Source organism: Triturus cristatus, chromosome 2_1 (genome assembly GCF_964204655.1).
Source record: "Triturus cristatus chromosome 2_1, aTriCri1.1, whole genome shotgun sequence".
NCBI classification, from domain to species: Eukaryota; Metazoa; Chordata; class Amphibia; order Caudata; family Salamandridae; genus Triturus; species Triturus cristatus.
Window position 1 is genome coordinate 644,300,070 of NC_140581.1, and position 24,646 is coordinate 644,324,715.

Below are 24,646 nucleotides of genomic sequence, written 5' to 3' on the forward strand. Positions count from 1 at the left end.
AGACGGATGCAGATTCAAAACTTGTACGAGTTGTGCACTGGAAATTCAGTTGGATGCCTACAACAATGTTGCAATTTCAAGTGTTCCATGAAAGTGAAGATTTGAACGATGCGGAAGGCTTGTACGAGTCATACTTTTAAATGGATTGGCCAGATTCATAGAATGAAACCGTGTTGGACCTATCACTTTGGAAACATGGCACAGAGTCTGCCTCTGCAGCACAGATATAAGGCTGGCTGGCCCCCAGGGAGCTCACTTGCCTGCACTACATGCTACTGGACCACATCCCTGCTAACACTGCTGCTGTCTATGCATCCTCTGGCTCCTGCTATGGCACATACACTGGAGAGGGCTCCAGCCTTCACTGAGGAGGAGAACCAGGCCCTGCTGGACGGGCTCCTTCCAGAGTATAGAAAGCTCTATGGGACAGCAGGGGAGCAGGTGAGTGTGCTGTCCACTGCCTTCCTAATTAAGCATGTTGTCTGACTAGCAGTACTAGCAGTGTGTACAGCAGTGGCAAGCATTATCACTGACTACTTTCATCCCCCAAAGTGTGTAGGGACATGTACTGAATATTTTTCCTGCTGCTGAAGAGCATGTTTGCCAGCTTAAACTATCCATGCATTGTTAACATGTCAGACATGCATGTGAATTTTCATTCCCCAGGGTTGCACTACCTGTGTAATTATTTTCCCTTTGTGATGATGACATGTATATCTAATTGTGTTCTGCACAAATCTGGGGCATATGTGTTAATGTACTTTTCACTTTGTCCCCCTCACAGGTTGATGCCCACCAGAAGCAGGAGATCTGGCTGACCATCGCCTGGGCTGTTCGTTCTGTGGGCGTCTACAAGCGCCGGATCCGCAACTGCCAGAAGAGGTGGCAGGACCTTCGGGGCTGGACCCGGAGGATAGATAGAGTCCAGCTGAAGCTGTCACCTCCACGCAGGAGGGGCGGACATCGGACCCTGACTCCCCACATGCTCCGGATTCTGGCGGTGGTCTTTCCGGACCTGGATAGGCAGCTGAAGGCCAGACAGCAGCAGGAAGGGGGTAAGTCCATGCCTGATCTGTGTACTATGTCTGACATGCAAATAGCAGTCTTTTGTCCGGGTCACACTTCCACATTACATAGGTCTTGTAGTCCCCAAATCAGGTCCCTCATCTGTGTGATGCACCCTCCTCATCTGTTCCACAGGTGTGGCCCCTACAGTCTTTGGATTGTGTCACTAGGGCACTGTGTCCCTGCAGTCAGCTATGTATCAGGTACCAGTCAGCATCAGTTCCCGTGACTCTGTTGTGTGTGTCATGGGTGGGTCAATTGTTTACACAATGCCTGAGATCTGACATGTGAACTGTGTGTGCCCTTGAGATGTGTACCAATTGCTGGTCTGACTCGCAACATGTTTCTGGGGTATTCAATACAAAACCATGCAGGAGGGTACTCCAATTTTTGGGCATCAGGAGTAGGTACGGCAAGTATGCCACAATTGCTTAGCCACCTGACTACTGTCCGGGGCAAAACACTGTTTCACTTAGTCCTGCCCAGTCCTGCCCCCTCAAGGGCATTCAGAAACACTCTGTAATCCCACTCCTGTGTGTGAAATTGCAGGTTGTGCTTCGTGACATGTGCCCTCAGGTGTGTGCCTCTGTGTCATTAGGGTGTGGCTTGTTGCTACGTACAACTGGGGTGTCCATGATTCCGAGGGTCAGCATGACATCTGCAATGTGACTGTGGGAGACAAGACCTGTGTGACATATAGGTGTGTGAGCATCTGACAGCGCACCATGGTGTATGCAACTCTGTCCCTCATGCAGCTGGGTTATATGCATGGCAGACTGTGATGTGTTAATGTACATGGATTTGTGTTTGCTGAGACTCATATGTCTGATTTTCATGATGTGGGGTCTTCTGGGTCCTGGATATGTTGTTTGCATGGGATGGGCAAGTGTGCCGGTCATCTGCAGAGTCAGATTTGCCCCTGAGCTAGGATTGTGAGTAAGTGCATATTGTTGGTGTCTGGATGCCCTGCCCCTGTGACAGGAGACAGTGTTGACTGACTTATAGGGCATCCCGGTGCCATGACATTGAACTTGCTATGAGTGAGCCTGCGTTGTGTTCAAGTGTGCACCATGCACCACATTGTGGCCTTGCCCATAAGGACATGAATACATCATAGTGTGTGTTGCTGGCATGCATCCCAAGCATGTGAAATGAGTCTCTGCCCATCCCTTCATCCGGACACCTGTGCTGAGTCAGTCGCAAGAGATGTACCGTAGGTCTAGTGACATACTCCTACATGTTTACTTGCATGTACAACTAATGTGTGGGTGGTGCATGTTGGCACATTGGGGTATTAGCATCCAACATGCAACAGACATATGTGTGCAAGTCAAGGAGGGATATGTGTGCCATGGTTGATGTTGGAAATGACAATTGTCTTATTCTAAACAGTGTTGGCACTTTGAGCTGTGTTCAGCTGATGATGCCAGGGCTTGCCCTGTGATGTGATGTACTCACTGTGGTGTGTGCAGTCGGTGCAGGTGACTGATGTTGTTCTGTTACTTCCTATTCCTATCCAGACACATCCACGGCCACAGGAGGGGACAGCTCCACGGAACAGGAGGAGCCACAGAGCCTTACAGGGACAGAAGGAGAGGAGTCAGGTGGACCCAGTGGCACGGAGGGCAATTTCAGCCATACAGAGGAGTCATCAGCACCATCCCCCCAGCTGAAGGCCACAGCAGCTCTGAGGATGACTCCCCTGTGGAGGCGGGTGTCAGCAGCCACCAAACCCCAGCTAGTGAGGCTGTCCCCACCACCCCCCTCCCATCGGCTCCCATCCCAGAGGTCCCTGTGGGCTCCCGTGTTCGTGAGCATGTATCCTTTGTGCCAGGCACCGCACCCCCTGCCCCTGTGTCCCCTGCTGCCCTGAGTGAGGAGTCTGTGGACTTACTTAGACAGATGCATGTGGGGCAGACGTCAATGCTGAAGGTCCTCTATGCACACACATGTCTGTTGACACAACTGGTGTCATTCATGGAGGGCCTTTCCTCTGGCATGTCTGCCCTACAGAGGACCAACCAGTCCGTGGCCTCTTCCCTGACGGCAGCAGTGTCCCTCCTCCAACAGTCCCACACCCCTCCTACCCCTGCAGCACCCACAATTCCTAGCACACTACCTGTCCAAAGCACAGAAACCCCCAAAACCAAGGACTAGACATGCACACAAGCAAGCGCAGGGGACTGATTCCACACTCACAGGAGCTGGTTTGCTGACACACACACAGTCATCCACGACCACTCCACAGTCCTCCGAGACCTCTCCCTCCCAGCCCCCTTCCCTTGCCTCACCTGCAACCCCATCCCCCCAGAAACTCTTCCTCTGTGACCTTGGCCTCTTCCCCACTGACCCAGCAGATCCTGATTACAAGGGGAAGAGGAAGTCCCCACACACAGAAGGGAGTGCCCCTCATACCCGGGCACCCTCCCCCAGGCACACTCAGACTGAGACGCCCACCCAGCGCAAGAAGAGCAAGACCCTCCCGCCAGCACGCAGCTCCAAGGCAAAGTCTCCATCCTCCATCCCCCAGGCTACCACTCCAGAGGTTCCCCCGCCACTCCCTGCCCCGGGTTCCCCCACACACAGATACACCATCCCCAAAATGCTAAGGCCATCCCCCCCTAGCACTTGCTCCTCTACACCTGGTCAGACAGTTGCTGCCACTGATGTGGGGACTGTGTCACCACCCCCTGCCCTACAGTCCTCACCTGTCCCCCATTCCGCTCCCATGGATGTAGGCACTGCTTTGGAGTCCACACCCACCCCGTCTGACTTGGGCACTGCAGTGGTGAGCCAATCCACTCAATCTGACCTGCTCACTGGAGTTGTGCCGGCACCCACCCCATCTGACTTGTGCCACACAGTTGTGACAGCACCCACCACTTCAGTCATCTCCACTGCAGTTGCAAGGGTCTCGCCTGCATCCCCCACCTCTTCACTGCCTCCTACTGCTGCACCCTGATAGCATCCCTGCGGTGCCTGGCCTGCCCCCATGTATGCCCCTCCGAGAGGGGATTACCCCAGTCCGTAGCAGTGCAGGCAAGCAAGGTGTGGCAGTTGTCACTCTAGTTCACTCCTTGGCAATTTGACATGGACTGGCCATTGGCATTTTGGTTGCACAGACGTTTCGAATTTCATATGCTGAATTTGTGACTCTAGTTCACTCTTTGCCCTTTGGACATGGACTGGCCATTGACCTTTTGTTGGAACAGACGTTTCACTTTTCATATGCTGAATAAAGCTTTTTACTTTGTCCCTGTGAACTTGATTTAGCTGTACATCATGTTGAGGTTGTTTTAGATGCCCTTGCACCTGTAATGCTTGGTTTACAATGTTGCATACTGATGTGTTGATGTGAGGTACTCCCTGTGGTCCATGAGATATGTATCCTATTCTGATGGGTATCCATGTCATTCTTTGCAGCTACCTGGGTGTGTCTGGATCAACCATTTGTGTACATCTCTCTGTGAGCATTTAATTGCCATGGTCACATCTGTGGCTTGCACCCCTGCACATATGATGTGCTTCCCATTGTCCAAATTGTCACTTCCACATACTTCGTGCTCATCACTACTGGCCCTACAGGTGTGGGCATCATTGGTATAGGAGCAACTGGGTCCTCTGTGCAACTTGCTGTACATATGTATTGAGTATGTGCAGATGACTTAAGGGAGACTCACGTACCCAGGCTGTTGTGACCAGAGCCTTCATTGTGCGGTAACTGATGGCTGACTGACCAAGTGTTCTGCAGACATGAGTGGAACTTGCGGTGAATATGTTTGGCACAGCTGGGCTCCCACAGGAGTTGTGTCCCCTCAAGTTAGTGTGTTGTCCAGTGATATGGCCTGGGCCCATGGTGTGTATTGTATGTGCATGTGTGTGTGTCCACATCCCTGTTCATACACAGACAGTGTTCCCTTGATATGTTCGTGTTGTTGATCCTTGCTGAGTGGTACTGGGTTAATCCCACTACTTTTCAAATGGGCTACCAGATGTGTGAGTGCATGACTCACTACTGTTAATTGGTGTATCATCATTGTGATTTGTCAGTTCTGAGTGTTGATGATGTTGTGAGACACAGATGGGACACAGTGAGGGTTCCTCGAGGCACTTGTTTTTTCGCAATATCATGTAGTTGTCCCTAGGTGGTTGTTTTCAGTGATTGAGAGATTTGTATGTGTGTGTGACTGCTCCCACTTGTCAGGTTCACGGCAGCAATGCTGGCAGGTGTCAGCATGGGTGCCTTGTGTTCCTCATTGGCATCTGCATAGTCCTGGGACAGTGGCAGGGATTGTGAAGGTCACATGAGATTTGAGGTCATGGCCATGTACCGCATACTGTGCAGTGTGTCTGTCATTCCCCAGGGTTGTAAACAGTCCTTGTGTGATGTGTGTGTGCACCTTAGTTCCTGCCAACAATTCTGTGTTTGTCTTGTGGGCATGTGCAATGTCACCTGTCCATGTGGGCTTCACAGATACACATTGTTGCAGTTCAGGTGTGTGGTGTTGATGGTGAACTGATGTGAATGTTTGCATGGATGGTCCCTAAGCTCCCGTTTGTCCATGGATGAGGGGTCATGCTGAGTGATTTGTGTTTGTGTATGTGTGATGTATGTTTGGGGCACAGGACACATGTCTGGGTTTCCCAGTTTGTACGACATCTGCCTTTGTCATCACAGTGGAGATGTCATGCATGCTTGTGTCACACCAATGTCTTGTCCCTGGGGATTGTGCTGTTGTTTGTCAGTCTCTTGCTGTGTTAGTTGGTGTTCATTCCAGCTAGTGTCACATGTGTCTGTTGTGCTCCATCTCATCTCCCAACGCCTGATTGCCCACTGAGGGTGTCCCAATGATTGTTTACTTTTGTATGGCACTGTGTCCACATCTGTGTCACTGAGGTTTAGCCCCTCTCATGTGTTGTGTAGTTGCCTGTGGATACTGTGACACACACACACACATGTTGTGTTCGATGTGCAGTGTGAGTTTGCATGTTTGTGTTTGGGCATCTGCACCAGTGCATTGGTATTGCTGTTGTGGGCCTTTATTTGGATGCTGTTTCTGTGATTTTGCATGCTGTCCCTGCGAGTCATTTCACATCATTGTGCACATTCATCCTGGTTATTGGGTGCCATTGCTGGCATGGAATGTGAGTTAGTGAGCTGACACCTACAGTCTACACATGTTGTTTTGGTTGGTGTGTCTATTTTTGAGATGTGTGCATGCTTGGTGATGGTCACTTCTGCTGTTGTGTCATTGTACGCTGTGTGCATTGTTAGCCCCCATGTGTGGTGCTTGTCTGCACATGGCCGAGAGTGTTATGTTTTCACAGCACTGTTTGCCTCAAGAAATCTCTGTGTGTATGGGACACAAGCACTATTTTCCCCCAGAATTGTTTGATGTGTTGGGAGCAGGGATCATACATGCTGTTTGTTATTTGCACCTTTGACCATGATGACACATACTTTTTGGTCACTGTGTTGAGGGGGGTTTGGTCCCCATCACCACAATGCTCCACATCTGCTGCATTTTGTGAGCCCCCACTTGACTTCTGTTCTACACAGTGAGGGGGTGTTCTTTTTACATTGCTACAGTGCTATGGTGATGCTTGCCTTGTGTATGTCACACTCATGTGTTGGTCACACATGTGCTGTTACTTACATTGTATGCTCGTAGCCATATTCACCGTTGTGGGCATTTGTCACAGACTACACACTGTTGTCATGATGTCGTGGGGGATGTATTTTGTGGACATACCTGATGTTTGCGTATGCTGGATGTGTTGCGCATCACCCATCCTATAGCTGGGGGTGGCAGGGGTAATGGCCAACAGGTCCCCTGTGAGTGGGGGTGGCAGGGGTGATGGGAAACATAAGCCCTCTGAGTGGGGGTGGCAGAGGTGATGGGCAACATAAGCCCTGTGAGTGGGGGTGGTAAGGGTGATGGGCAACAGGTCCCCTGTGAGTGGGGGTGGCAAGGGTGATGGGCAACAGGTCCCCTGTGAGTGGGGGTGGCAGGGGTGATGGGAAACATAAGCCCTGTGATTGGGGGTGGCAGGGGTGATGGGGAACATAAGCCCTGTGAGTGGGGGTGGCAGGGGAGATGGGCAACAGGTCCCCTGTGAGTGGGGGTGGCAGGGGTGATGGGCAACATAAGCCCTGTGAGTGGGGGTGGCAGGGGTGATGGGAAACATAAGCCCTGTGAGTGGGGTGGCAGGGGTGATGGGCAACAGGTCCCCTGTGAGTGGGGGAGGCAGGGGTGATGGGCAACAGGCCCCCTATGGGTGTGCGTGGCAGGGGTGATGGGCAACATAAGCCCTTTGAGTGGGGGTAGCAGGGGTGATGGGCAACATAAGCCCTGTGAGAGGGGGTGGCAGGGGTGATGGGCAACATAAGCCCTGTGAGTGGGGGCGGCAGGGGTGATGGGCAACATGTCCCCTGTGAGTGGGGGTGGCAGGGGTGATGGGCAACAGGCCCCCTATGGGTGTGGGTGGCAGGGGTAATGGGCAACATAAGCCCTTTGAGTGGGGGTAGCAGGGGTGATGGGCAACATAAGCCCTGTGAGAGGGGGGGGCAGGGGTGATGGGCAACATAAGCCCTGTGAGTGGGGGTGGCAGGGGTGATGGGCAACAGGTCCCCTGTGAGTGGGGGTGGCAGGGGTGATGGGCAACATAAGCCCTGTGAGTGGGGGTGGCAGGGGTGATGGGAAACATAAGCCATGTGAGTGGGGGTGGCAGAGGTGATGAGCAACAGGTCCCCTGTGAGTGGGGGTGGCAGGGGTGATGGGCAACAGGTCCCCTATGGGTGTGGGTGGCAGGGGTGATGGGCAACATAAGCCCTGTGAGTGGGGGTGGCAGGGGTGATGGGCAATAGGTCCCCTGTGAGTGGGGGTGGCAGGGGTGATGGGAAGCATAAGCCCTGTGAGTGGGGGTTGCAGGGGTGATGGGCAACATAAGCCCTGTGAGTGGGGGTGGCAGGGGTGATGGGCAACATAAGCCCTGTGAGTAGGGGTGGCAGGGGTGATGGGAAACATAAGCCCTGTGAGTGGGGGTGGCAGGGGTGATGGGCAACATAAGCCCTGTGTGTGGGGGTGGCAGGGGTGAAGGGAAACATAAGCCCTGTGAGTAGGGGTGGCAGTGGTGATGGGCAACAGGTCCCCTGTGAGTGGGGGTGGCAGGGGTGATGGGAAACATAAGCCCTGTGAGTGGGGGTGGCCGGGGTGATGGGCAACAGGTCCCCTGTGAGTGGGGGAGGCAGGGGTGATGGGCAAAAGGTCCCCTATGGGTGTGGGTGGCAGGGGTGATGGGCAACATAAGCCCTGTGAGTGGGGGTGGCAGGGGTGATGGGCAACAGGTCCCCTGTGAGTGGGGGTGGCAGGGGTAATGGGTAACATAAGCTCTGTGTGTGGGGGTGGCAGGGGTGATGGGAAACATAAGCCCTGTGAGTGGGGGTGGCAGGGGTGATGGGCAACAGGTCCCCTGTGAGTGGGGGTGGCAGGGGTGGCAGGGGTGATGGGCAACAGGCCCCCTATGGGTGTGGGTGGCAGGGGTGATGGGCAACATAAGCCCTGTGAGTGGGAGTGGCAGGGGTGATGGGCAACCTGTGAGTGGGGGTGGCAGGGGTGATGGGCAACAGGCCCCCTATGGGTGTGGGTGGCAGGGGTGATGGGAAACATAAGCCCTGTGAGTGGGGGTGTTAGTGGTGCTGGCCATGCAACCCCTATGGTGGGCTGTTGTTAGTGGCCAGGATATGTATCCCCTGTGTGTGTGTGCCATTTTGCGGGTACGTGTTGTTTGTTTATGTGGTAGGTGTCTGACTTACCGTATGCTGTCGGCACCGGTCCCTAATCTGGTCATAGATGTAGAGTACTGGTATGACCGCCGCGATGGGATTCATGATGTGTTCGTGTCGTACACGCTGCTTGTTGCTCCGTCTCTTACCCACTGCAAGCTGTTCCGTCTCGTAGCCGTGTATTGATTTGTGGCGCGAATCGTAGCTGTTATGCTTGTTTTCCGGATGCTGTGACGTGCCGTACGTGACAACCCGTCCAGCGCGTAGGAAGTACGCATCGTACATGTCATGTCGGAAACTGCTATGGATACTGCTTCCGGGCGAGACGGTTTCTCTTTGGGAGTTACGGCTCGGATGGAGAATGAGTCTTGATTCACAGCCTACGTGTCGGTTGTGTTTTTGGCAGTTATGCGCATCGTACTTCATATACAGGACGGACCGGCTACGGGTACGTGTCGGTCGCAGGGTAAGGCTACAGACAGCTGTCCGACCGGCCATCGGAATCGGCCCCACAATGTCGTTACCCACATAGTCATTCGGCCAGATGGGCCTTCAAATAGGGCTAAGAAAAATGGGGATTAGGTGAGGTTTTTCACCAATCCACTCTATCTCCCAGGTGGGGCAGAAAACAGACAGATATTTGTCGCCCCTTGGAAAAAAAAATAGATCCCTGGTGCCTTGTAGGGTTTTCTGCCTTACCCTCCCGCCTAGGGCAGAAAAACCTAAACAATGGGGCAGATCTGCCGGGGGCAGAAAATAAACAAACACATTTTAACCCCCTCGGAAGCGACCCTGGCCAAGGGGTTGCTTCCATCACCTATAAAAGAAAATCCCTGGTGTCTACTGGGGTTTTCTGCCCCCCCTCACCCGGGGGCAGTAAGGACAAAAAAAGACCGACTGCCACCAATGGGGGCGGGCAGAATAAATATCCACAAATATAACCACCTTTGGAAGCGAACCTTGCCCAAGGGGTCGCTTCCACACACTACAAAACACAATCCCTAGGGCCTAGTGGGCCAGAAAGGCTAAAAAAACAGGCAGACAAACATCAACAAAAAATGCTCCCTGGAAGCGGCCCTTGCCCAAGGGGTCGCTTCCATCTACATTTAAATGCCCCCAAATGGAAACCCTGGTGGCTAGTGGCTTTTCTGCCCCGGGGGCAAAACGGCTGAAAAAACAGGCCGTTTTGCCCCCAGGGGGGGCAGAATAATATTACAAAACACATGCCCCCTTTAGGAAGCGACCCTTGCCCAAGGGGTCGCTTCCATCAAAAATATTGGCCCCCAAATTAGTCCCTGGTGCCTAGTGGCATTTTCTGCCCCCAAAACGGGTGAAAAAACAGACTTTTTTACCCCCGGGGGGCAGAAAAATATTACTAATTAAATGCCCCCTTTAGGAAGCCACCCTTGCCCAAGGGGTCGCTTCCATAAAAAATAATGGCCCCCAAAGTAATCCTTGGTGCCTAGTGGCATTTTCTAACCCCCCTGGGGACAAAACGGCTGAAAAAATGGGCCGATTTGCCCCCGGGGGGGCAGAAAAACATTCCTAACTAAATGCACCCCTAGGAAGCGACCCTTGCCAAGGAGTCGCTTCCATTGCACAAAAACACATCTCTGGTGCTAGTGGGGGCATTTCCGCTACACGATCGCGATGCTGTGTGCGATCGTGAAGCAGAAATGCCCTGCAAAGAGACATCAGGGGAGAGGAAAATCTCTTTCCTCTCCCCCGATGCCTCGATGAATTCCCTAAACCCCGAATGAGGAAACCTACCTTGTTCCTCGACGCTAAGGAAGCAAATGGCTTCCCGAGCGTCTGGGACTTCCTGATGATGTCAGCAGGCGCTGTGAGCGCTGACGTCATGGGGTTCCCATGGGGGGGTCGGGGGTGGCAGCGGAAACTCAGGTATATCCAAAAATGGCTGAGACAGCATAATGATTTAACCATCAAACAAACCATTAAAATGGCATAGCATGTTCTTCGGCTGTCTGAGGCCTAGTATAACAGGGAGTGCTTCTTCCCTGCCAACTAGACCTTTTAAAACTACAAATGTACCTATGGCCGAACCAGGAATGTCTAGCCCCAACCACAACCCACCATTAAGCTCTCCAAAACCCCAATGCTTTGAATGTGTAGAGTAGGGCAATTTTGCCTGATTTTGCTGCAGAAGATGAAGAAAGAGCCTATGGAAGTTGAGTGGGTACAAAAACCCTTGTACTGGATGCAGATATAAGGAATTCCCTTGTATTGTCCTATATAGGTAACTGTAAGCCTAGTGAAGGCCCTATTGGATTGGGATCTAAACAATCAGTTACTGACATCATAAAGACTCAGGGCCCGATTCACAGAACTAACTTAAGACAAAATCCCAAACTACCATTTTGGTATTCACAGAAGGCACTTACTCATTTTGGAATTCACAGAAGGCACTTACTCATTTCGGTATTCACAGAAGTTAGGAGTCCTAACTTTAGGACTCCTAAATGCCTTCTGTGAATACCGAAAGTCTTAAAATTAGGATTTTTCTCAGTTTAGTAGTAGTATAGTTAGGACTCCTAACTTTAGGACTCCTAAATGCCTTCTGTGAATACCGAAAGTCTTAAAATTAGGATTTTTCTCAATTTAGTAGTCCTAAGTCTAAATTTAGGACTACTAAATTGAGAAAAATCCTAATTTTAAGACTTTCGGTATTCACAGAAGGCATTTAGGAGTCCTAAAGTTAGGAGTCCTAAACTTAGGACTACTAAATTGAGAAAAATCCTAATTTTAAGACTTTCGGTATTCACAGAAGGCATTTAGGAGTCCTAAAGTTAGGAGTCCTAACTATACTACTACTAAACTGAGAAAAATCCTAATTTAAAGACTTTCGATATTCACAGAAGGCATTTAGGAGTCCTAAAGTTAGGACTCCTAACTTCTGTGAATACCGAAATGAGTAAGTGCCTTCTGTGAATACCAAAATGAGTAAGTGCCTTCTGTGAATACCAAAATGGTAGTAAGTTTAGGATTTTGTCTTAAGTTAGTTCTGTGAATCGGGCCCCCTGAGTATTTTCCCTGGCTGTCGATTGAATGACAGAAGGTCCTTCTTGCTTATACCACTGTAACCACACTTTTTGCCCTGTGCCCACCGCCGTCCCTGCACCATGACCTGAGACTAGATGGTCATTTATTGCGCAGTGAACGTGAATCTTTCTTTCATAACCAGATGAGATATTCACGGACGCTGGTGGGCACAGACCTCCTACTCGATAGTCCACTGAACTGTTTTGTTGAAGTCCAAGAGAGTCAACCAGTAACTACGCCTGGCTCAACCATTATCACCCTCCTACAGCTGCAAAAACATCATGGCGTGCCCAGTTGGCACACTTATCAGATCAAACCCGGCACCTTGTGCCGATATCCCCAATGGATTTTTATATTCCTATAGCTGCAACGCACATATTGCAATGGGGCGTATGAAAGGGAAACAATCTGATATGCCCTCAACGGAACCATCAATTCAGGGGGACTCTGACTCGGCTTCCCAAACATCCACAATAAGCTGCGTCTCACCAACAGACTTGACATCCCCTCCTGATAAACTAAATCAAATTCTTCAGGAAATCAGAGACTCACGTCAATCTATCGAGCATCAGATTGGCCCTCTAACCACTGGCTTTACCTTCCTATGGGCAGACCACAATAAACTCTCTGATACAGTCACGGACCATGCACAAACCCTACAAGAAATCATGCCACAACATAAGGAGCATTCTGACCAATTGTCGCACATGCAAAAACAATTGACTACCCTTCTCGATAGGGTTGAGGATGCAGAAGGTAGAGCCAGGCACAATAATTGTTCGCATTATTGGAATGCCCGAACATTCAGAAGACCCCAACTCGACCCAGTTTGTGGAAGAATGGCTACAAGAGTATATAGCCCAGGAAGGTCTCTTCACCTTTTTCTGTGTTGAACAAGCACACCGGATCCCAACGGGCAGACCAGCAGCAGGAATGCCGCCCAGACCACTTATAGCCGAATCTTCAATTTTAGAGACCAGGACCTTTTACTTCAAAAAGCTCAAGAAAATGCTCCTTTATTCTACGAAAACACTTGGATCTCTCTTTATCTAGATTACACTGTGCAAGTGCAACGCCAAAGAACATCCTATCAACCACTTACGCGGAAACTCAAGGCCCTCAACCTGAAATATGCCCTGTTATTCCCAGCACGACTGAAGAAAATTATTCGATCAATGTGGATTTATACCTAGCCGCAATACATCCCTTAATATCAGACGTTTCCATTATATAATGGAAACTGCTGCGGATCTCTCTTGCACAACTGGTTGTATCTCCCTCGATATGCAACAAGCGTTTGATACGCCTAATTGGTCGTACATGCTGGCTTCTATGTAAGAATTTGGCATTCCAAGAGGTTATTTACAAGGGATTGAAATACTATATACTGCCCCCACAGCGCGGGCCAGGACTGGATCTCATATTTCACCTGCTTATTCAATAGCAAGGTGCACTGGGTATGGATGTCCCCTGTCGCCATTGTTATTTATCCTGGCACTAGAGCCCATACTCATTAAACTCCGCAAAGAGGCCACAGATTTGGGGATTTTAGTTAGAAATACACCACATGTGGTGTCTGCATATGCGGATGACATTATCCTGTTTTTTAAAAGACCTTATTAAAGATTTGAAACCTATCCTGTCTATATTTAAACAATTTGAACAGGTATCCGGCCTGACAATCAACGCAAATAAGTCACATGCTTTCTATATGCGGTATATACAACAATAGGGTCTCCCCATATTCTCCTAACATTCCCTTGCTTGGGATACCTACCGCAACTGGGTTAATCTAAAAAAAAGTTATGGCCCCATGGATACATGAAGGTGTGACGACGATTGGAATTCCATTCATAGAGGGCGCTCTAGCTGATCATGATAACTATACTCGTGCTCAAGGGGTTTCCCCGACACTGTCTCTACTCCATGCCACAATCTCCCACTACGTTAAACTCTGCTGGTCCCCTACAGGGACCAAACCTCCTACCCATGAGCTAGTCTATACATTACATCTGATGGGAGAAGGACGCCATCTTACCAGTTGGTTATACAGGGTGTTGGAAACGGCCCTTTTTGCAGGGTTATCCCCAAACTTTTTGCTTCTTCCTCCTTTATTTTTTCTGACCTGTGGTTGTTGGCAATAGGACTCTGAGCCCTTTACCACTGCTGATCAGTGCTAAAGTGCATATGCTCTCTGTATAAATTGTGTTGATTGGTTATCCATGATTGGTATATTTGTTTCACCTGTTAGCCCCTAGTAAAGTGCACTGCGTGTGCCAGGGCTGGTGATTCAAATGCTACTAGTGGGCTGCAGCACTGATTGTGCCACCCACAGGAGTAGCGCTAAAATGATGTCTTAGGCCTGCTTGCAGTGCCTATGTGCAGTCCAGGACTGCCATGTCGACCTGGCCAGTGCACCCACTGACCAGGCCTTATCCTTCCCTTTCTGTACATGTCAGGCATCCCTATGGTGGCCCTAGGTACCCCCCTGGGCTGGGTGCAGTGTATCTGAAAGGTAGGGCATGTACTGAGGTGTGTAACATGCCCTGGTAGTGAATTACAGCCATTTTCGTTTTTCACTGCTGAGAGGCTATCTTGCCCATAGGATAGAATGGGGAAGGCTGTTTACATGCCTATCTTCCCATAAGGGCAAGATAGAAAATCCAAGTTTGGTATCTCTGTGTTCAGAATTTAATTATACATCTTTTTAGCAAGATGGTTTTTAAATTCACTGTGTGAGAATAGCACTTTTTAGAAAGTAGCTATTCTCCTGTTTAACCTTCCTGTGTGCCTGTGTGCTGGTTGGCTGAAGGGTGTCATATGATGGGCCAGGTGGCTCCAGGAGCCTGGATGAGTCAGCAGCATGGTGAATAGGGAGATCTGCTTTAGATGGGTGGGAGGAGTAGTCCCTGGGTTTGAATAGGGCTGTCCCTGCCAAACACAAAGCTGGCTCCACCCCCTGCTGGCCAGTCTGAGGACTCTGCCTCTGCTGGCACAAAGAAGGCTCCACCTCCTGCTGAGCGTCTAACGACCCTGCCCCTCACTCTGAAAGGAACCAGGTGCTCCAGAGCAGAGCACACCCAGGAACCGGTTTGAGCAGGGGAATCCCCCCACTGAAACACAAGAGACAAAGACTTGGAGGGGTATAAGAAGAGGACCCCAGACACCTAAAACTTTAGATCACTTTGGAACTAAGAAGAAACCTCTGCCAAGGAGAAAGCTGGAAGAAACTGAAGAGGAGAAGACTGCCTGCTTGCTGTTTTGCTTTGCTGCCAAGGAGAGGGGAAGGACTTTGCTGTGTCCCCTTCTTTTGATTCTGATCTCCAAGGGCCTGAGAAGAGCTGGCTCCCTGTTAAGAAGTCCCAGGAACAAAAGGACTTCACCACCAGCTCCCCTGGAACTCTGCTGAGAGAGTTCTGACCTGCCTTGGAGTGCTTGCCCAGTCTTGGGGCTTCAGGAGGTCGTTTTGCTGTGTTGAGGGAGCTGGGAAGCAGAAGCGTGAACAAGAGTGACTGGTACCCAACGCATCATCCGATTGCGTGTCGCAAGACGAGAGTGCGTGGAAAATTTCATCGCGGCACCATCGCAACACGCAGGGTCTCCGCATCGCCGAGTGCGTCGAGCATCGTCCCGAAGCGTGAAGCTTCCTGCCATTGCGAGGGTTGTCGCAGAACCAGTTTGCGGGCCGCACCACTGCCGGTGCGTGAAAAGTCTCCAATCGCTGCGTGCGTCGACGCAGAGTCCCGTTCCGTGGCGTATCGAGAGTTGCGGCGCCGGAAGGCAACGCTGCGCCACGCATCGCACCACATCGAAGAGTGTCGCATCGAACCTGTGCGTGAAGCTTCCCCCTAAGAAACCTACGCAACGAAAGCCAAAGGTATCGCATCCTCCCCCTACAGATCGGAGCCGGCGCATCCACCTCTGCTGCGTGAAGCAGGGCTGCTGCAAAGCCTCCCCAGGATCTCAGGAGCATCGCATCGCCTTTGCCATCTTCCTTGTTATAGCTTTTGGGAACCTTATCGCAACTACAGGTACTGTTGGGCACGAAAGTGTCGCATTTTGTGCATTGAGAGCCGCATTGTGCAGGACACTGACTTTGACATCCTGGAGTACTTTCTGCAAACTCTTGAACTCTCTTTAAAGTAACCTTTTGAAGTATATGTTGGTTTGTCTGTAATATTTGGTCTTGTGAAGTTTTTAGTAAAGATACCTTATTTTTCTAAAACTGGTGTGGAGTAAATCTGTGGTGTTTTCACTGTGTTACTGTGAGTGTTGGTACAAATACTTTACACATTGCCTTTGATAGCCTAGACTGCTCAGGCCAAGCTACCTAGAGGGTGAGCAGGGGTTATCTTAACAGTGTATCCCCCTTTCCCTGACTAGAAGCAAGGGTCCCTACTTGGACAGTGGTACCTACCCTGCCAACTAGAGACCCCCAGATCTAAAATTGGTGGCAGCGGTGGGATTGAACTTGTATTTGTACTTGACCCACAGTAATTGGTGTACATCACTAGGAGTGCAGACCAATAGACAACCACATACTGTATTATTTTTGATTCTATTTTTGAGTAACTCTTCAAGAGCATCATGTCTCGGGTGGCAACAAGTGAGAGGGCAGAATTGGAGTTTTCCATTGAGGATTTGTATTCGTACAAAGTTGAGGAGCTCAAGCAATTCTGCAAAGACCTTGGTTGCCCTGTGAAAAGCGGATCTAGAAAGGATGTGCTACAAAGATTCTTGAAGGCCTGTTGGGAGGCCCAAGAGGAAGATGATGCAGATGAAGAGAATGGTTTTATTCCCCAAGATCTGCCCGTGGGCAGAGCAGTCTCAAGGGCTGGCAGCTCCCATTCCAGTAGGGGGCTCACTCCAGAGGAGTTGGAGGAGAATCAAAGGGTGAGAAACCATGAATTGGAAATAATGAAAATGAAAATGAAGCAATCGGAAGTAGACAAGGCGGCGGAGGAGAGCAGGAATGCCCGTGCCTTGAAGGAGAAGAAATTGCTTCTGGCTCATGAGTTGAGGATGAGGGAGCTTGATTTGGAGCTCGAGAGGCTTGAGGCCATGAGTGTCTCAGCTGAAGAAGAATGGTTAGCTCAAGAAGTGAGCTTTGCTGAGTTGGAGGTGGAGTCCAGCTCAGATGGTGGCAGCAAGATTGTAATATCCAGTGCTGAGGGAGAGGTACAAACACCCAGAGATGTGGCGCCTAACTTGAGGGAGGGGGTTGACATACACCAGGGGGTTCAGGTTTATGATGTAGTTCCAGTGGAGTGCAGTGTCCCTGAAGTGGATTGGGGAACTAGCACAGGGGACCATATTCCTAGTGGTGGGAGGGACACTCTACTGACCCTAGATGAGAGGTACAGGGAGAGGGGTTCCCCCATGGTAGAAACCTTGGTGTGTGAGTGTGAAGACCGCCCAGAAGAGTGTGAGTTGTGTGACAGGGACAGTCAGATACTGTCTTGCCAATCTCAGGAGAGTGGTGTGGGGTACTTGTGTGAGGCACTGGAGGGTGAGGCAAACGGTAGCTTGGTTAACAACTGTGGGGGGCTGTGTGATTCATTTGTTGGAGAGCATATTTTAAGTCCCTGTTTTCCAGAGCTATGCCAACACCCGGTGGAGTGTGAGTTCTCTGGTTCCAGAGAGCTTGCGTTGGAGGCAGACCTTTGGTTGGATGTCAAAAGGTCTGGAGAGGCATTGGGGAGTGATTCCAAAAGGAGTGGCCCAGATATCTTCCAGACCTGTGAGGTGGAAGAGGTTCAGTGTAGCCCGGTTAGGCCCCAGTGTAGTGGGAGGGGTGTAGGGGCTCACGTCCTGTCTCAGTGGAGAAGGGGTGAGTGTGGGGCTGTGGGTCCCAAGGTGCCCAAAACCCAGTCTCAGGGCCTGGAGGGTTTCTTAAGGGAACACCAGGTTGGGGGCCTAGACGGTGCTAGTAGGCCATTTGAGGAGGATCTCCTAGTGTCAGGAGAACCTGGAGCCTCTGTAAACAGAGCTCCAGTGGTTCTGGTGTCTGGCGGTACCGCTCCAGTTGGGAGGGTGCAGAAGTCCAGACTGAGGGGTGAGAGGGGGATGTGTTCCCCAGTGGGAGAACCAGTGTGTCAGGGACAAGCCAGAAGGGCTGAGTCCCCTAGGAGTGACCATGGTGACACCACTTCTGTCCTGGGGGATCTTCGCGCACTGTCAGATGGACAGGGGCCGGGAGATCTGCGCCAGGCAGACTGTCACGAGACACATGAGTCATGTGTCACCCTCGGGGAGATACTGTGTGAGTCCCCAGAAGTCCTGGCATGCCAGGCAGGTGTGCAACCGGAGGGTTTAGACCCTAGGTTGGGAGACCAGTTGCTGGAGAGAGGTCCTGAACTGGAGGGAGAGACATCTGTAAGCAGTGTCTCTACCAGTTTGTCTTTGAGGTGTACCACTCCGAGTAGGAGGGTGCAGAATTCTGGAAGGGGGTGCAGAGGGAGGGAGTCCTCGCCTCTGACCCCGGTTCACCTGGAGGGTGTAGACCCTAGGTTGGAGGGCCAGGTCCGGGGTGTCCCCCCTGACCTGGGATCCCAGTTGCAGGATAGAACCCCTGAACTGGTGGGCGAATGGTGCAGGACACCTGCCACAGGTGCCCTGACTATTCTAGAAGGGGGTACCGCTCCAGGTGGGAGGGTACAGAGCCCCAAGGAAGAGGAGGACTGGGTATGGAAAAGCCTACCCCAGCCTCCTGTCCAGCCACCGGATACAGGCCCGGGGCTGGTGGGTCAGTGCCAGGTTGTCAGACCCGACCTGACAGGAAAGGAAGTGGACAAAGGTTGCCAAGCACCTGGGGCTACTGCCCCCCACCTTCTGACGCCACAGGGGTTTGAGAGCCCTGAGAGGCATAAGGCCTGGGTCTCATCCCTGACCACTGTCAGTGGTCACTGTGGCCTGCTGTCTGTCTGTTGGGACACACCTGTGAGCAAGTTAAGGCTAGGTGCTGCACAGGTGGGGTCCACAGGTGAAGAGAAGGGTTCCACATGGGTTGGCTTGGTGGACCCTGAGAGTATGGATGGAGAGATCCAACCGGGTTCAGGAAGGCGTAGAACAGGAATAGTGCCCTGCTGGTTGGGCCAGTTTCCGTGTTCTATCGCCCTAAGCAGGGAATCCCATCGAGGTATCGCTTGGTCTACCCTGGCTTTAGGCTGGAAGGGGGTTGTGTTGGAAACGGCCCTTTTTGCAGGGTTATCCCCAAACTTTTTGCTTCTTCCTCCTTTATTTTTTCTGACCTGTGGTTGTTGGCAATAGGACTCTGAGCCCTTTACCACTGCTGATCAGTGCTAAAGTGCATATGCTCTCTGTATAAATTGTGTTGATTGGTTATCCATTATTGGTATATTTGTTTCACCTGTTAGCCCCTAGTAAAGTGCACTGCGTGTGCCAGGGCTGGTGATTCAAATGCTACTAGTGGGCTGCAGCACTGATTGTGCCACCCACAGGAGTAGCGCTAAAATGATGTCTTAGGCCTGCTTGCAGTGCCTATGTGCAGTCCAGGACTGCCATGTCGACCTGGCCAGTGCACCCACTGACCAGGCCTTATCCTTCCCTTTCTGTACATGTCAGGCATCCCTATGGTGGCCCTAGGTACCCCCCTGGGCTGGGTGCAGCGTATCTGAAAGGTAGGGCATGTACTGAGGTGTGTAACATGCCCTGGTAGTGAATTACAGCCATTTTCGTTTTTCACTGCTGAGAGGCTATCTTGCCCATAGGATAGAATGGGGAAGGCTGTTTACATGCCTATCTTCCCATAAGGGCAAGATAGAAAATCCAAGTTTGGTATCTCTGTGTTCAGAATTTAATTATACATCTTTTTAGCAAGATGGTTTTTAAATTCACTGTGTGAGAATAGCACTTTTTAGAAAGTAGCTATTCTCCTGTTTAACCTTCCTGTGTGCCTGTGTGCTGGTTGGCTGAAGGGTGTCATATGATGGGCCAGGTGGCTCCAGGAGCCTGGATGAGTCAGCAGCATGGTGAATAGGGAGATCTGCTTTAGATGGGTGGGAGGAGTAGTCCCTGGGTTTGAATAGGGCTGTCCCTGCCAAACACAAAGCTGGCTCCACCCCCTGCTGGCCAGGCTGAGGACTCTGCCTCTGCTGGCACAAAGAAGGCTCCACCTCCTGCTGAGCGTCTAACGACCCTGCCCCTCACTCTGAAAGGAACCAGGTGCTCCAGAGCAGAGCACACCCAGGAACCGGTTTGAGCAGGGGAATCCCCCCACTGAAACACAAGAGACAAAGACTTGGAGGGGTATAAGAAGAGGACCCCAGACACCTAAAACTTTAGATCACTTTGGAACTAAGAAGAAACCTCTGCCAAGGAGAAAGCTGGAAGAAACTGAAGAGGAGAAGACTGCCTGCTTGCTGTTTTGCTTTGCTGCCAAGGAGAGGGGAAGGACTTTGCTGTGTCCCCTTCTTTTGATTCTGATCTCCAAGGGCCTGAGAAGAGCTGGCTCCCTGTTAAGAAGTCCCAGGAACAAAAGGACTTCACCACCAGCTCCCCTGGAACTCTGCTGAGAGAGTTCTGACCTGCCTTGGAGTGCTTGCCCAGTCTTGGGGCTTCAGGAGGTCGTTTTGCTGTGTTGAGGGAGCTGGGAAGCAGAAGCGTGAACAAGAGTGACTGGTACCCAACGCATCATCCGATTGCGTGTCGCAAGACGAGAGTGCGTGGAAAATTTCATCGCGGCACCATCGCAACACGCAGGGTCTCCGCATCGCCGAGTGCGTCGAGCATCGTCCCGAAGCGTGAAGCTTCCTGCCATTGCGAGGGTTGTCGCAGAACCAGTTTGCGGGCCGCACCACTGCCGGTGCGTGAAAAGTCTCCAATCGCTGCGTGCGTCGACGCAGAGTCCCGTTCCGTGGCGCATCGAGAGTTGCGGCGCCGGAAGGCAACGCTGCGCCACGCATCGCACCACATCGAAGAGTGTCGCATCGAACCTGTGCGTGAAGCTTCCCCCTAAGAAACCTACGCAACGAAAGCCAAAGGTATCGCATCCTCCCCCTACAAATCGGAGCCGGCGCATCCACCTCTGCTGCGTGAAGCAGGGCTGCTGCAAAGCCTCCCCAGGATCTCAGGAGCATCGCATCGCCTTTGCCATCTTCCTTGTTATAGCTTTTGGGAACCTTATCGCAACTACAGGTACTGTTGGGCACGAAAGTGTCGCATTTTGTGCATTGAGAGCCGCATTGTGCAGGACACTGACTTTGACATCCTGGAGTACTTTCTGCAAACTCTTGAACTCTCTTTAAAGTAACCTTTTGAAGTATATGTTGGTTTGTCTGTAATATTTGGTCTTGTGAAGTTTTTAGTAAAGATACCTTATTTTTCTAAAACTGGTGTGGAGTAAATCTGTGGTGTTTTCACTGTGTTACTGTGAGTGTTGGTACAAATACTTTACACATTGCCTTTGATAGCCTAGACTGCTCAGGCCAAGCTACCTAGAGGGTGAGCAGGGGTTATCTTAACAGTGTATCCCCCTTTCCCTGACTAGAAGCAAGGGTCCCTACTTGGACAGTGGTACCTACCCTGCCAACTAGAGACCCCCAGATCTAACACAGGGGCATCAGGGAACATTCGGGAATATCACTAACCCCACTCCGAGCTAAATGTTCAATAGAACTTGACAAGGAACTGACTGATAAAGAGTGGGCTTCTAATTTGGAATTTCCTAAGAAAGTATCCCGAAACGCTAAATTCAAATACATACAATATATGATCTTACATAGAGCATATCTAACGCCGCACTGTCTGAATAGCATGTACCCGAACGCAGAACTCTCTTGTCCTAGGTCCCAGGAGGCAGACGCGGACCTACTCCATATGTTGTGGGAGTGTCCGCGGCTAAGAGTATATTGGCACACTGTCAGTTATAGAGTGCAAGAGGTTACTGGTGCGGATGTCTGGGCGACAGAAGATAGTTGTCTGTTGGGACTGCATAAACGCCCAAAAGGGCAGAAGGTCCAGTTCAGATTTGCGGACATGGCTATGCTACTGGCGAAACATGCCATCACCATGAGATGGAAATCTGCTTCTCCTTCCACACCGCTCTCTTGGGACACAGAACTGACACGTTGGGCCACTGCAGAAAGTGCATATATTATTAAACAAGAAGAATTTCGAGTCACTGACATCTGACTTGGGACAGCTCATTCACTGTTCCTGGTCTTCCTCAGCGTCACCTGGTCCACACAGCTGCAGCGATGAGGTCACCATTGACTCTTCAGAATCTCCCGACATTGGCAAGCTTTGTGTTTCTGTGACTCCTGGTCACCTCTGAGTGACATAGACTCTGTCCCCTCTGCTTGAAGGTTCTTCACTTCCAGAATCAACTCTTGGATTCCACTGGACTCCTTCACCATCTTGTCCAGAGGCATCTTCTTTGAGGTCTCCCATTGCTGTCTATGGCAGGTTCTGATGTCACTTCATCTCTATGCACCCGGCTTCCCTGGTGCATGTGACCTGGTTCCTGAGGTATTTATGGGTGGGGTGGATCTCCAACCTTCTGTTTTCCAAAGGGTTTCTTCAGGGTTCTCCGGAAAGGGTCCTTCTTTAAAACTGCAATCCAACTTCACCATTGACTTCCATTGAGCACCCATCTGTGTTTCCATTCTGTACACAACCTATGTGGGGTTCCTGGGTACTTACCTTGGGTTGTTCCTTGTGTCCCTGGTTCCTCTGGGTCTTCTGGTCCAGGTCCTCTTCTCCTTTGCAGTTTGCATTCCATTGTATATGATTTGGTCTCCCCCTGGAGACCACCGTATTTTGTGCTACTTACCTGATAGCGTTCTAAGTATTCTTGTGTTGATATCTCCAGGTAGGCGATATACCAATGTGTTAGTGATAGTGTGTGTAGTAAATAAGACACATTTTTTATAAACACTGTGTGGTTTCCCCACATCTAACCTACACTGCTGATTAAAGTTGGTAAAAGAAGCTGCTTTACTCTCCTTCAAGATAAGCCTGAAGGCTGCTCTCCACAGCAACCACTTTGAGAGCTTTCAAAGGGGATCAAAGACCACTAAAGGTATCATAAGGGTTGTCTGGACTAGTGCAAGGTGCATCACTTAAATACATGTCAACCATATACTAAGCCAGGCTCCTACAACAACTATCCCATCCCTCAAATCAGTGAGTTGATAGAGCAACTTTGGGAAGTGATTTATATCAGCCTTACAAGAGGCTATTGGAAAATGTCACAATATCCGAATGATAAGGAAAAAAACCTTTCTCCAGGTATCTATTTAATTTTATGTTGTTACCCCATGGTGTAAATGGAGCACTTTATTCTAGACTAATTAATCACCTATTACGACTCCATATATCCTTTTGCTGCAGCATACCTGGATTATATCATTATGTTTAGCAAGCCATGTGTAGAGCACATGCAACTTTTAGGGGCAGTGTTAAAAAAGCAGGGTTATGCATTAACCCTAAATAAAACAAAAATGACCCCAGAATAAGTTAAGTACTTAGGGCATCTATTAGGAGACTGAACTATACTACTAAAGGAGAAAAGGTTTCCCCTTTCTGTGTTTCAAATGAGAGTTGAGATCCTCTTTTTGGGTTACTATGGTATTATTGGCAGTTTTCCAAGAGTATACAACTATTGTGTTGCTCCTGATCGAATAATCACAATACTCTCCATCTAACAAGACAATAAGATCTCTTTTCCCAAAGCCTTTACTGGAATTTAAGACTTTAAAAGACCAGCTTTACAATTGCTAAACTTTGAACCTCCCTTAATTTAGAAACGGGTGCCTCTAATGTAGGAATAGAAGCTGTAGTTCCTCATCTAGATGTAAAACCAAGAGGAAAACACTGTCTAGTTTATTAATAGGAAGTTATTTTCACAAAAAGAGGGATATGCATTTATTAAGAAGGAGTGCCTAGACATTAAATGGGCCATTGAAAAACGTAATTATTACCTGGTAGGTAGACAATTTACTCTGTAAACTGACCATGTATATATAACACTTAATGTGGTTATTGCAGAACATCGCTACAAAGATACAGTTTCATGGCCAAACAGTCAAAAGGACATCTTCCTGAATGTAAGAAGGCAGGTGATGAGATATGTGGCAGGTCGGCCATAGACTTACCTTGCTGTCAGGACTCCTAGTGCCCTGTTCCGGTCCTCCTTAGGGACTCCATGCCTGAGAAAGAAAAGAAAAGGAATATAGTTAGACATGAGAGAAAGTTAAGGACAGGCAGAAGGGGTGAAGGAAAAAGGGAATGAACAAACAGGAAGTAGAAAAGAGACTGGGTACAACAATAGAGAACCAACTGTTTCCCCACCTCACCATGAACTTGAAGACCAACTAAAGAAGGAAACAACTAGGAGTGGCTTCAAAGAGAGAATGTTGCTATGAAAGTAGCTGACTCTGATGCTGGGGCAGATGTGACCTCACAGAGTGGGTCTCCCCATGCTGAGCGAATAGGGTAGGCCTGGGCCAAAATTTCGTTCCGTTCGCGGAAATTGCGATAATTTGGCATTTTCGCGTTCCGCGGAAAGCGCGAAAATGTCAAAATTTCCGCATTCCGCAGCTTAGCGATAATCTGTTTCTTGCTCGCACTGTAAAATAATACATTCTCGCGTGCGCGCGATCGCCTTACCTGAATCCCCGCGTTCGCCGACAAGTTTTCCCGATCCGGTCGCGTTCTCCACGAGATGTTGGATTGTTGGTAGCCATTTGCGCTGTCTCGCGAGAGTTCGCGCCC